Source organism: Panthera uncia (genome assembly GCF_023721935.1).
Source record: "Panthera uncia isolate 11264 chromosome C1 unlocalized genomic scaffold, Puncia_PCG_1.0 HiC_scaffold_4, whole genome shotgun sequence".
In the NCBI taxonomy this organism is placed as follows: domain Eukaryota; kingdom Metazoa; phylum Chordata; class Mammalia; order Carnivora; family Felidae; genus Panthera; species Panthera uncia.
The window spans coordinates 13,136,207-13,146,459 of NW_026057585.1; the positions used below are offsets into that span (position 1 = coordinate 13,136,207).

At 41.7% G+C, this 10,253-nt stretch overlaps 1 long non-coding RNA gene across 4 annotated transcripts; it reads right to left on the reverse strand.

Annotated features, from left to right (window-relative positions):
* Nucleotides 1-818: 818 nt before the first annotated feature.
* Nucleotides 819-10,138, reverse strand: LOC125912299 (uncharacterized). 4 transcript variants are annotated; one of them, XR_007454668.1, is made up of 4 exons: nucleotides 10,067-10,138; nucleotides 9,717-9,773; nucleotides 1,156-1,249; nucleotides 819-1,053 (listed from the first exon to the last, which is right to left on the reverse strand). It is a non-coding gene; the product is annotated as an uncharacterized LOC125912299 (long non-coding RNA). The 4 variants fall into 4 exon arrangements; XR_007454669.1 differs by having other exon boundaries at nucleotides 1,156-1,344; XR_007454666.1 differs by having other exon boundaries at nucleotides 9,717-10,135.
* Between the last annotated feature and the right edge of the window lie 115 nt (nucleotides 10,139-10,253).

The following is a 10,253-nucleotide window of genomic DNA, read 5'->3' on the forward strand; positions in this document are numbered from 1 at the left end:
TCATCTAAATCAGATAGAGTGAGACTGGAGGTATGATTCATCCTGAGGCAAAATTCCTCTCCAGCTGTGAATCTGTGAAATCAGACAAGTTATATACTTTCAAAATACAATAGTGGGATAGTAATAGGATAGACATTCTCATTACAAAAGGGAGAAGAAAGGGGTGATGGTCCCAAGCAAGCTCAAAATTTAGCAAGGCAAAGTCCATCAGATTTTAAGGCTTTAAATAATCCTCCTTGGTTCAATGCTCTGCCCTCCAGGTCCAGTAGGTGGCAGCATCACCCCCAAGGTCCCGTTGGGTAGTCCCCCACCAAAGGCTCTTGAAACTGAGGTAGTGTAGTGGCCCTGATGATCTCTTAATCACTGTCGGCATCATTTTCCCCTCTTCTTGCAGAATAGTGCATGTGTGCAGCTGAATAGCTCTATCATTCTGTCTTGTCAAATTCAATAAGCCCAACAGCCTTCCTTTGTTTGGTCCCATCTCCATCCCCTTCAGTTCAAATTGGCTGCGTTTCTGCTCATATAATCCCATAAACTCTTTATCAAGTGATAATCAAGTTGTGCCATTGGTATTTTCTTTAGAACATGCTTTCTCATGTTTTTCAATATGGATAGGCTGAGAAATCTCTAAGTCATCAAGTTCTGGTTCCTTTTTGCTTAACAATTCCTTCTTCATCTCTCTCCTTTCACATTTTACTATAAGCAATCAGGAGGAACCAAGCCCCTCCTTCAATACTTTGCTTAGAAATCTCCTCAGCTAAATATCCAATTTCATCACTCACAAATTCTACCTTGCACAAAACAGAACACAGTTCAGCCAAGTTATTCACCACTTTATAACAAGGGTCACTTTTCCCACAATTTCCATTAACGTCTTCCTCATTTCCATCTGACGTCTCACCAGCATTGTCCTTAATGTCCATATTTGTAGCATGCACTTTAAAACTTTTCCAACTCCACTCATCATTCAGTTCCAAAGCAGCTTCCACATTTTTAGTTATTTGTTACAGCTACATTCCACGGCTGGTGTCAAGATCTGTATTAGCCAGGGATCTCCAGAGAAACAGAAACATTATAGTTATATAGATGTAGGTGTAAGTATAGATATAGATTGTATACCTATAGCTATAGATTTATTATAAAGAATTGACTCACATAAGTATGGAGGCCAAGAAGTCCCAAGATCTGCAGTCATCAAGCTGGAGACCCAGGAGAGCTGATGTGTAGTTCCCAGTCTGAAGCCAACGGCCTGAGAACAAGGAAAGCCAATGGCGTGATTTCCAGTCTGAAAGTTGGCGGGTTCAAGATCCAAGAAGAGCTGATGTTTCAGTCCAAGCCTAAAGGCTGGAAAAGACCAACATCCTAGCTATGCAATCAAGCAGGAGTTCCCTTCTACTCAATCTTTTAGTTCTATTCAGGTCTTCAATTGATTGAATGAGGCCCACTTACATTAGGGATGGCAATCTGCTTTACTCATTCTACCAACCCAATGTTAACTTCATCTGGAAACACACCCACAGACACACACAGAATAATGTTTGGCCAAATACCGGAGTACCCCATAGCCCAGCCAAGTTGACATAAAATTAACCATCACAAGCTCCAAACTGCTTCTTTTCCTACTCTGATACCTCCAATACAAGATTTTACTGGAACATATGGCCAAAGTGACAAAGATGTCTGTACTGTAGCCTGGACTTCTGAAGAGCCTTTCACCTGCTCTGGGCCCCAAAGCTGGAAATCTTCAATGTCACCTGGTAAATGGGCTGGAGCAGTATTCCTAAGTATGGTATATGTTGCTCCAGAACCTAAAGAGACATACCAAGCCTGTGCATTCTTCTTTGTGATAAGGGATGCAAGACTTTCACTTTGGAAGGATATAATGGTACACGCTGAAAACCTCACTGAAGTGGCAAGTCCTTGAATCTTTATAGCATTTTTCTTCTATTCTCTGGAGCATTAGTCTTACCAATGCCTCCAGCATACTAGCCACTCCACTTGTACAGTCTGACCGGCATATCATTGATGCAATGGGTCGGTGTGCTACTCTATGAGATGTTTAGGAGGTTCAGATTTCTTTGGACCTTATTACGACAGAGGGCAGAGTTAATCTATCCTTGAGGCAAAACTGTAAATGGTTATCTGTCCCACATGATCTTTCCTAATCAAAATGGAAAATAATTTGTTCAACAAACCACTGGCCACATGTCATGTCCTGATGCCTTATTAATCTGCACTAGCAATAAGACTATATAAAGCACAGCAGGTGCTATTGGGGCTGTGACTTGCTATGGTGGTCTAGAGTCATTCTCCAGGACCCATCTAGTTTTTGCAGGGGCCTGACTGGCTAATTAAATGGAGATATGATAGGGACCATCCTCCCCACATTTCTTAGGTCTTTAATGGTGGTACTAATTTCCACCATGCCCCCTGGTATGTGATATTTTCATTTATTTTTTAATTTACTATGTTAGCCAGGTCTGGAAGGTCATTTTCAGGTGTTTCCACTTGGCCTTTTCCACTATGATAGCTCTTCACACAGGTCAAGCATTTAAATGTTGGTATAACTGCAGCTGCTAAGTGTATCAACTCCAATTACATACTCAAGAACTGAAGAAATGACCACTGGGTGGGTTCACAGACACAATGGACCTACCCTAACTAGACTTTAGTCAGAACTCCGATTATTACCCAGTCCCCATTTGCCTCCACTCTAACAAGAGGCTATGACAATGCTTTGGGTCTCAGGATATTGATGTCTGAGTTGACTGAGTCCAATAGTTCTTAAATTTCTGGTTATTCCTCTTTCCCACTGTGTACAATCACTGAAGTAAATGGCCATAGGTATCTTTAGCAAAGGACTGGGGAATCATAACACTTACATTTGCTGCAGTGCAGCAGGATCTGCCGCCTCTTAAGTCAACAAGTTTCAGATCTGAAAAGTGGCTCGGATCGGGATACTGAACAAGGGATGATGACTTTCTGGATGAAACCACCCTCAGTCTCCTGCTCCTCCGTTTTGGCCTTTTTTGGGTTGTAGATGTTAATAGGATTCCCACCTATTTTGCCCCTAGAGATACCAAGCTCTACATCCATCTCCACAACTCCCTGTGAGTCAAGCCCTCTTGGCTGCCACTTGTCAAATGTTGTTGGTCTTTTTAATTGTGGCCTCCTGGCTTCTAGTGACTAAGTGCCACTATCTGGCCTCTATTTCTTGGGGAAGGGGAATATTTTTCCCATAATCATTAATGGGTCCTAACTCTGTGACTGCTGTTGTTAGCTCAGGAACGCAGAGAACTTCTTGGTGGTGGTGTCCCTTACCAGAGGATTTCTGATGGCCTTGGTGAATGGTGTATCTTCTGGGCCCTCCTGTGAAACAGAATCCTCTGATGGGTCTTCTGGCTTCACACATATCCATTCCAGCATGCCCACTTCGCCCAGTCTTTTAATTCATTCTTCTACCATGTGCCCGGGCAACTGAGACATTTCTACTTTGCTCAGCATTGGCCATCACTTTCTCTAGGTTTCTAAGAGATTCCCCTGCCCATCCCTCCCATGAGTTTGTTACACCCTCCGTAAGAGTCCATGCAGAGTGTTAAATCCCGAGAAGAAAGTGCTGTCAATGAATTCTTGATTATCTAGTCTTAATATTCCAGCCCCCATGATCAAGCAACCTCAAAACTCCTCTGACTTGTTTGTATATGCTAATTTTTACAGCTCCTTTGTATAGGATCTCTTTCCTCCTTTATTAGGTCAGGCATGTTTTCAGCTCAGTTATGCTAGGATTTGATTCCATTTATTAGCATAGTAGGCAGTAGAGAAGAAGTGGCTCTGCAGTGTCTTTGAGCATGGAGGAAGTACTAGTTCTTACTACGAAGAGGTAGACTATCTCTGCAAGCTTTCAAAGTTCACGAGGGCCTACAGAGCTAAGATCCTTACAGTTGTGCATCCAGATGTCCCATCCCTTGTTTCAGGTGTTCAGGCTTTTTCAGCCAGGGCCCTGACCAGCTTTGGCTACATATTTAAATGTCTTTGGGGCTCTGTGCCTCTATCATGTCCCAAGTTTGTGGCATAACTGTGTCAGGTCTTCCACTATAGAGATAAAAGCCTTTTTGTAAGTTACCAAAGAGGTCCTCTTGTCTCTCATACTTGGCTATTAATCAAGGGGGACCTTTGCTTTTTCGTTATCCCGCCTGAATGTCTATACAACTTAGCAGTATCCGGCCAACTCCATTGTCCTTGTAGGCATTGCCCTCCCTGACCCCCATACATTTCAAATGCCTGAAATTATATTCTTTTCCTTCTCCTCCACTGGGATGTTTTCCCAAGCCACCACTGATGAAATCTTTAGCACCTGGTCACCACCTTGTGCTGGGAACTATCCATGTCCCTACACTACTCACGATAATATTGTCTTTGCCCACCAGATAGTGAGTGAGCCAGTCCTGAAACTTCATTTTATTTTCTAGCTTTCTTTTCTTTCTGTTTTTTGTTTTTGGACCTCTCTTGGTACCACTTGTGTTAGTTTGGACCCTCTGAGCAGCTGCCAAGGTGGTATTTGGCATGTGTATTAGCTAGGGCCGCCATTACAAAATACAGTACTGCAGACTGGATAGCATAAACAACAGAAATGTATTCCTCACAGTTGTGGAGTGTAGAAGTCCAAGTTCAAGATATCAGCAGGATTGGTTTCTTCTGAGGCATCTCCCTTGGATTGTAGATGGCCACCTTCTTGCTGTATCCTCACATGCCCTTCCTCTGCACACATGCCCTCAGTGTCTTTCTGTGTGTTCAAATTCCTCCTTACAAGGACACTAGTCAGATTGGATTAGGGTTCACCCTAACATCTTAATTGCCTTTATAAAGGACCTACATCCAAATACAGTCACATTCTGAGTTATGAAGGAGAGGGAAAATAAAGGATGAGTAGCATTATCTCAGACTGCAGCCCAGTTCTGAGGGTTTCAGGTAGGCTGATGGATGATCCTCAAGCCAAAGCTACCCATTAGAGGAGTCCCAAATATTTCTACAATGAAGCTGCATTGCTCAGTCAGTTGTGTTTCACTGCTCAATAAAGCTCCTGCCGTGCTTAGTCATTGGCCAGGACTGGCCAATTATTATTTCTTGGGGGACTTGCAATAATCAAAGCTAATTAAATCTGTCAATATCCTTGGCTCAAAATCTTTGCTTATTTTAAGATATTCTTACAAAATGACTGAAGTAAAAATAGATCATAAGGTGAAGCAGCCAAATCTAAACTGTCTCTTTATGTAAATAGCAAATCGTAGCTGCTAGAGATAAAAGTGGATAGATGGATTTGGGGAACAGGATATTTAAGAAGAGAAAGGGACTTAGATTATAGATTGATTTGAAATCACTTATGAAATTCTCCATGTAAGTATACCTTCTGCCATTCACCCAGGAATGCCTGACACAAAGTAATCATACAGGACATTTACTAACAAATCTGAGTATTTTCAATATTTGTTAGGCTAGTAGCTTTACCAAATTACTTCCTTTACTTCTAGTGGAATGACAAGGCTTCTAATCTGTAGATACTTTATTGTAATATAGTTAAGATCTCTGTGTTTCATCTCTTAAAATGATTACAGCAGCTTTTAATTAGGGGGTCATATTTCTTTCTTTGCAAAAATATGCAAAAAGTACCAAAATATGTGAAAGCTCTCATTCAGCAGGTGAATGCAGAACTTTCATTAATATCTAAATGATCTGCATTTCTCCAGGAAGAAACAGTCCTTTTCATCTCTCAGTATTTCACCTAAAAAGATTGTGACCAACAAACTTTCATCAATTTTATTTAAAAACACAAACCAACCAATAGGGGCGCCTGGGTGGCTCAGTCGTTTGAGCCTCCGATTTTGGCTCAGGTCATGATCTCATTTTTTGTGAGTTCGCGCCCTGCGTTGGGCTCTGTGCTGACAGCTCAGAGCCTGGAGCCTCCTTCGGATTCTGTGTCTCCCTCTCTCTGCCCCTCCTCCTCTCATGCTCTATCTCTCTCTGTCTCTCAAAAATAAATAAATGTAAAAAAAAAATTAAAAAACACAAACCAACCAATCAACCAACCAAACAAAAGCTCCACAAAGGAAATAAAAGAAAAAGAAATATTAGTGTTAAATTATATTTTTAAGAGTGGCAATTTGAAATACTGAATTTTCTACTTACTCTAATTCTCTAAGTGACACATACATTAATCTCTATATAACTAGTGTGTTTACAGCAACCAGTCAATAATTGTCTATTTACTCAACAAATATTCTAGAGCATCTACTATATGCGAGGTACTAGGCTGAATAAGATGTAATACTGGTCCTCAAAGAACTCACATTTCAACTACTTTCCTTTTAAAGAAAATATTTATTTTTACTGTGGTAAAAATATACATAAAATTTATCATCATTAAGTGTATAGTTCAGTGGCATTAACAATGTTCACTCTGTTGTGCAACCATCACCACCATCCATCCCCAGAACTTTATCATCATCCCACACTGAAATTCTGTGGCTGTTAAACAATAATTCCCCAGCCCCTTCTTCCCCTGCCCCAGGTAACCACTAGTCTACTTTCTGTCTCTATGAATTTGACTATTTTAGGTGCCTTATAGAAGTACAGTAAAACCTCGGTTTGTGAATGTAATTCGTTCCAGAAACATGCTTGTAATCCAAAGCACTTGTGTATCGAAGCGAAATTTCCCCATAAGAAATAATGGAAACTCATATAATTCATTCTACAACCTAAAAATATTCATATAAAAATGATTACAATATTGTAATAAAATACAAAATAATAAAGAAAATATACAGTATAAAGAAAAACAAATTAATGCACTTAAAAATTTTTTTTAATGGTTATTTATTTTAGGGGAGGGGCAGAGAGGGAGACACAGAATCTGAAGTAGGTTCTAGGTTCTGAACTGTCAGCATAGAGCCCAATGCGGGGCTCAAACCCACGAACCACGAGGTCATGACCCAAGCCGAAGTTGGACACTTAACCAACTGAGCCACCCAGGTACCCTAACCTGCACTTACTTTTGAAAACCTTCATGGCTGGTGTGAGGGAGACAAGAAAGAGGAGGATTATTGTGTAGGACAACTTTCACTGTCACTAAGGGAATCACTGCTATCTATTGGCTCAATGGAATCTTTTTCTTTTCATGCAACTTTAACAAGGAACTTATCCAATGACACTTGCTTTTGCCTCCTTTTGAGGATTTCGTGGAAATGTGACATCGCATTGTCATTAAACAGATTCATTGCTCACACTGCTACAGCCTTTTTTGGGTGGTGCTTTTCTACAAAATTCTGCACGGTTTCCCACATTTTACACATTTCTCTAATCTCATTTGAAGTGAGGGTTTCCTCTGCCTTTTTCTCTTCCTCCTCTGCAGACAAGATGCAAACGTAGGCTTCTTATAAAATCTTGGAATTTCAGCCACTCGCATACCTCGTTCATACTTCTCGATGATTTCCTTCTTAACTTCCACCATAATCATCTCCTTCTTATTGCCTATTTTTTTCTGCATGGAGACATTATATATGCTCGCATGGATGCTGACTATAGTACAGATTAATAAACTCTTGTCATATACTGTATTTAATGTAATTGGCAATAAGACAGCAGGGGAAAGGGTCCATATCTGCAGGCAGCCTGACCTACAATAAAGCAAAGCATTCCTAAGCTTACTCCTGTATGGAAAAGCAAAGGACTCTCCATAGGTGCTCTGAAGTGACAAAAAACACTAGTGCCAGTTGTGGGCACCTTCCAACGTTCTGAAAAATCACTGATTTCTGCCAAATGCTGCAGCCTGAGACTGAGCATGGGAGACAATCACCAATAATCCTGTAGAGAAAGAGAGAGAGAGAGAAAGAGAGAGAGAGAGACGGAGACACAGAATCTGAAACAGGCTCCAGGCTCTGAGCTGTCAGCACAGAGCCCTACACAGGGCTTGAACCCATAAGCTGCGAGATCATGACCTGAGCAGCAGTTGGACCCTTAATTGACTGAGCCACCTAGGGGCCCCGAGTTTCATTCCTTTTTAAGGCTAAAATAATATTTTGTCGTATGTACGTACTACATTTTGTTTATCCTCAATTACTTTACTCTTAAATAAACTCTCATTTTATTTCTTTCAAAGAGATACCATGAGGCTTTTAAAATTATTTTAAGCCAGTGTCTATAGCATCACACTAGCTGTCCAGATGCCAGTTCCCTGCTTTTGCTGCCACCAAAGTACGAGGTGCTCTCTTTTATGGTTTTAGTTTCTGAAACAATTCCCGACTCTTTTCTTCTATATCTCTTTTTATAAGTCATGGGGACAGTTATACATACTTTTGGGTGTCTTTTTTTAAAGTAGTAATTTCTAGTTTATGTGCAGTCAGAAATATTTACAAATTAGGTAATTACAGGTATGTAAAGAATTGCTTTTGGGGATCAGTTCTTACTGGTTTCTTTATTTGGGTAGTATCTGCGGTCCACCAGGGACTATTCTGCCACAGTTCACTTTGTTCCAGGACCAATGTGCCTAGCTCTCCAATATGTTTAGATACCTTACTCAGTTTCTGAATGTAGCTCATTCTCTCATGCTTTAGTACATTTCTTTTTTGTCTTCTTTGGCTCCTTTATCATTTTTCTCAGAGGAACACTTGGTTCAACATTTAATGATACATTTATTGAATTGACTATGGGCAAGAAACTATACTAGGTGCTGGATTTTTAATGCCATGACAATCCATTTTCTTGGAGAAAACAAGATTTCCCTTATTACCCACCATCAGCTACCGGCTCCCCTTCATTTATGATATATAGGGCACAAACACATTTACCCAGAGGAGATTCCACATTCAAGTGACTTTGTGGGGCAGTCACTGCCATATCTGATATCAGTAGGACACCTTGCATCCCTGAGTGTTCAGGAAATATTATCATGCTCAAGTACCTATATAGGTTTATAGGTAATACCTATGTAGGTATATAAGTAGTTACTATATATTATTTTCAAAAGAACTTTGAAAGAATAGGCACAGTGAATTTAACAACACTTTTTCAACAGAAAGGCCACAATAGTTGACCAGAAACCTAGAGGATATTGTTCTTTTCACAGCAATCTAACAGATTGCTGAGGATTGCTACTTGGAACTTCTGTTTTATAAGTGTCAAACATCTGACTGGCTAGGGACCACAAAACGATATTCTTGTTGAATTTATGAAGGCAGGAAATAAATGAGAGGAAAAACAGAGCCCATACCCCAAAGGCATATTTCTACATACCGCCTCCCCCTCAACTGAAATGCCTCATTTACAAATCTAACCTAGAGCCAAACATGAACTTTACTTGAGAAATACGGGGCCTGAAGGAGACTTGACCAGTGGTATCATATTAACTGGAAACAGAACCCTGGCATTTCTCTCTGTCATATACTGCCCATCAAATGACTTCTTACTTGGCTATCTTTCCTGAACAAATAATTCATTTTACAGCCTTTCTATGAAGTTGTGACGTTGCCCTTTTACCTTTAGGGAAGCGAAGCACAAAGCACACAAAGGCAGCACCGTCAGCTAAATTCTTCACGAATAACAGAAAAAGAGAGCAATACGAATCTCAGATCCAAGGCGTTACCAGCTCTAAAACCTGTACTGGGAAGTGTGGGGTGGGGGGAGCCGGGAGGGCAAGGAATGGAAGGAAATGCTGGTAAAATTACCTTGACCAGGAGGAAACTTGGAGTCTTTTCCCACTGACTGAAGCCCACCAAACTTTTCTGAAACGAACCACAGTAGGGTGGGCTGAGGCAAACGGACTCGCCCAAGGCGCCCGCTCGTTCCCACCGCAGCGCACCCTGTCACCGCCCACGGCGAGTCCGGGAGCTCTCCGCGCAGCGCCTGGAAGACTGAGCCAGAGCCGGAAGCGCGGGGAATCCCGCGAAAGGCGGGGCTGGTGGAGGGCGTGGAGAAAAACCGGACCAATTTACTCCGGCGGGGATTATTGTACAAGGAGCCTATCAACTCCTCCGTAGAAGTTCTCCCAATTGCCAATCTTGGGGCGGGTTCACACCTTCTCCAAGGGAAGCATCTCCCCACACGCCTAGGGCTCGGAGCGCCCCTAGCAACCACGCAAGATTTAAAGCGGAAGGACGGCCCTGGGCCGGCGGTCCCTGGAACCAACCGCGGCCTGGCAGGGAGGCACTTTGGGCCAATCACCTTGGCGGGAACTACAACCAACCAATAGGAAGCAGGCACTG